Here is a 4323-nt window from a genome sequence, read left to right on the forward strand (position 1 = left end):
GGCCTGCTGAAGGTAGTCAAAAGTTGGTCGAAAAGGGAATGCTTTAATGATGATAATATATGTAAATGAACCAATAAAATAAAATTATTCAACAAATTCATGTGCAAAATTGTATGGAAGGGGCTGTCAATGCTTAAGGATTTAAAAGAAGGAATTATTGTTGAAAGCAGATTTGCAAAGGAGGTAATTTGATGTCAGACTTAGAAAGTTTAGGCAGAGATCTATTTCCTGAGATGGTTCTTTTGAGACATAAAAACAAAGTAATCAGTCATGAATTAAAGCAGTTTAGTTGCTAAGAGCCCCAAGTGACACAATCATCGTCTACACTAACAAAGTAGATTTCCCTCTGAGAGTTGCAGATAACCTAGAGTCTTAATACGAGTTGGTCAAATAGGGAAGTTTAAATGGTTAGTTAGTACTAGTAATAATAATAATGGCTAATATTTACTGAGTGCTTACCATCCGCCAGGGTCTAAGTAGATTATCTCACTGATCCTCTGAGCAGCCCTATCAGACAAAGAGACTGAAGCTTAGGGAAGTTAAGTAACTTGCCAGGGATGCACAGCTAGTAGTAGAGTGGAAACCAGGATGAGGCTTGGGTTACTCAGAAGGCGATATAGAGCAGTCTTGCAATTTTTGCTCTTTAGAAGAGAAAAGAAGAATGAAGAATAAAAACAGCCATACAATGGATTCAAGAGCAACCTATGGCATGAATGGTTTTTCCTTCAAGTCTTATATGGAAATGAAACCTGGAGTTCTGGCTTCTTTTAAATCCACCTTAAATATACTCAGCTGCTCAGAATTTTAAATGAACACATTATTTCCCTTTCCCTTTTTGATTTTAAATCAGATTCTGCAAAGGATGGCAGGATGGAGTGCTGGCCAAAGGTAAAAGCTATGACAGTGCAGACTCACCCTTCTAAAATGGAACTCTTTGCCCTAGAGGGTCACAAGACAGAGGAGTCTGGTGGGTGAAGTACCTCCATCTCCTATTCTTCAGGAGAATGACCAGGTGCCAGGGAATGACACAGAAAGGGCCTTCTGGGTTGGAAGTTTGACTTGGGTCACTTGAGCTATAGCTGGTGCTCATATCCTTGAAGGCCATACTCCAAGGTGGCAGTGTGCAATAGTGGAACAAATGTGGGCTTTAGCCCCACAGAGGGACAGGTCCACATCCTACAAATCCTGGCTCTGCCTCTTACTAGCAGTATGACTTCAAACATCCCAATTTCACTGCATTTATGTGTTGACTATGAGTATAATATCTCAAACCTCACAACTCAGCAAGATGATAATCCTTATTGCCATTTTACAAATGTGAAAACTGACATTTAGAGAAGTTAAATAAATCACTTAAGATCTCAAGATGGCTCCAAGACCATTACCCTTTCCATGGTACCATACTGCCTACCTTCCCTTCCGCCTCTAGTTTTGCATAATCTCCCTGAGCTGTCTCTCTAGTGTCCTGTAGTTTGTTTGCCTAAACAAATCAAACAAAACAAATCAAACAAGGAATTTGAATTTCCTGAACATGACACAGCAGAATGGAATGTAAAATCCACCTGCACTGGTCAGAGATGAAAAATCTGCTTTGCATAATTCAAAGAGCAGACAGCCAAAATAACTGAGGGCTGAATGTAAAAATGCTCTTGAGTTAGGGCAGATCACGCACTCACCATCCTATTTCCAGGTCTTCTTCACTAATAACTGGTGATTTACTTAATCATGATAATCCAGAGAAATATTTTCTATAAAGATATCATGGATTAGCAGGTCTAACCAATGCTACATATTTATTTGGCCCCCTGAGAATTTGTGTTTCAACTGGTTAGCTGTGTGAACATAGGTGAGTTATTTGACTTTTCTGGGTCTCATTTATTATTGTATAAAGAAATAATATCATTATCTAGCTCATAGGGTTGATATGAGAATGACATGAATATGTGGAAAGCACTTAAAAAGTGCATAGTAGGTGCTACATCCATTTTTTGGTTTGATGTTCACCCAGTGTGGACCACATTGTCTTCTGTGGAATTTTGACCAAAGCAGCCCAGCCTTAAATGCCCAGATAAGCACATGGCCATTTCATTTTCTATGTTCTGGTGTTCATAGGGTATGAGTATACTGGTTCCAGCCCCTAGTACCCTAGGACCAGGAATCCTGGCCTTCCATTTGGACTTTGCCCTTGGCTCTTTGGCCAGTCTAATCAGCCCTGGACACAACTCTGTTCAGAGGGCACACCCTGCTGGCAGCTAGACCCAGTGTACAGTCTCACATGGGCTGGGCACCCCAGCCTAGAACACTACCCCAGTTCATGGTTGCTCTCACAGGGCATGGACCCACTCTGAACCCTCTTCGTATCAGTCTTGCCTCACATGCCACAGCCCTCTATCTTCTGTTAAATTTATTAAATAAGGGGGTGGTTAAACTGAGGTGGTTCTGATGCCTTAGCAGCCTATGTAAGCAAACCAGAACCTAAGCCTGTAAGTGCCTCAAGCTTAAAAATTCAAAATCTAAGGACAGCTAATCACAAATAGCCAAGTAGGCTTTCCCCAGTAAGACAACCACTTAAGCTATAGTCAGTCAAATAATATCCTTGCTTTGCTTCTGCCTCCTCTATATGAAAGTCTTTCCCTCAGCTCCAGTCAGTAGAGAACTCCTTGCCACTTCTGGTTTGATGCTGCTGAGTACAATTTCTGTTCACATAAACTCCTAAAATGTCTAATATGCCTCCATTTATCTTTTAAGACTTCTCAGCTCCCATCACTGAAATTTTGCTTCCAGAAAGAGCTCACGAGGGCAAGCCTTTTCAAGTTTCCAAACCTGACCACATGTCAGAATCACTTTGTGAGTTTGTTAAAAAAAATACAGATTCCCAGGCCTGGTTCCAGATCTACTGAGTTACAATCTCCAGGGGTGGTACCTGGGAATCTATATTAAGTAGTGAGTTCCCCAAGTGATGTGGGTGCACCTAGCCCAACTCCTATTCATTCACTGGTATTTAGGAACAAAAGTGAACTAAACTCAGCCTTCCTGTGTGTGTGCTCTCTGATGCAGCAAATTCCATTTTTTGGATATCTCTGGCTTTGGTCTGTCTCTTCAAGTGCAGATGTTTTGGGGAGCATCTCTTATTAGTGACAATTATATATCTCTCACCAGTCTTACATAGAAAGAGAAAGGAGACATCGAAAAGGAAGTTTGCCCTCCCTGCCAGTTTACCTCAAGCCTAACTCCATGCTCCAGTTCCCTCTAGGCTGAGTTTTATGGCTGTTTCTAACTACAGATGTTCTTGGCTCCACAGCTATGCTTTGGGGGAAAAATACTTTAGTTGTGTGTGTGTTTCAAAAATCCTACTTGCACTGTTTTTTAAATAAGTTTACTGGTATTTGAAGGACAAACATTTTTCTAGGTGTAACAGATTTATTTGATATATCATTGCCTTTCCTTTCCAAAGATGAAAAAAGCAGTTGCAGTGTGAGTGAGAGGTATAGCCAACAAGATTGATGGTTCCCTCCCAAAAGATGCACATATGTCCCTCTGCAACAGCTCAAGACTCTCTCCCTGGCTGTCCCTCCAGCCAAAGTCTTTGCTCACTCAAAAGCATGCCTGCAATCCTTCTAGCAACCAGCCTGCAGCCCCACTTTCCCAGATGCTCATGTGAAGGTCACATCACATGATGCTTTGCCTTAGCAAACCCTGCAAGCAGCTTGGTTTCCTCCTAATTTGAGATGCAGTGTTTGTTACTCCAGGCTGTCCTGGCAGCTGCTGCTATCCAATCTACGCTGAAGTCCTAGTGGAGATTCGTCTTGGGATGAGCAGTGTCTCTTTGCTCTGGCTTCTTTCGACTTCTCTGTGAGCATACATTCCAGCCCTTGAATGGCTAGAGGGCTGCCTGGCAGGTTGATCAAACAGTTATGAAGTGGATGTGTTGAAATCTGTGGTGTGTCTGGATATGAAATCTCAGAAGGAACTTCTGCTAAGCAGATCTTAGGATTTCCCAGTATGTGGGCTCACTCTTGCAGCTGTCCAGAGAACTTTCCGGATCCATTTCTCCACCAAGTCCTCTCCAAAGCAAATCTTGAACTTCTGTGCAGGTGAGGACATACTTGCCTTTGCCCTCAGGAAATGGAGTCAGAGATGCCCTTCTAAAGGCCAAAGGAGTTTGTCCTATCCTAGAAATATTTTTTATTTTAATACATCTTTTCCATCTCTAATCACACTAACAATTGAGACAACTCTGCAAAAGATATGGAGAGAATTTTTTAAAAACAGAGCCAAAAATCTTTGCCTTTGAATCATATAACTTCAATTTAAATTACTCAC

This window comes from Manis javanica, unplaced genomic scaffold (assembly GCF_040802235.1).
Source record: "Manis javanica isolate MJ-LG unplaced genomic scaffold, MJ_LKY HiC_scaffold_35, whole genome shotgun sequence".
Lineage (NCBI taxonomy): Eukaryota > Metazoa > Chordata > Mammalia > Pholidota > Manidae > Manis > Manis javanica.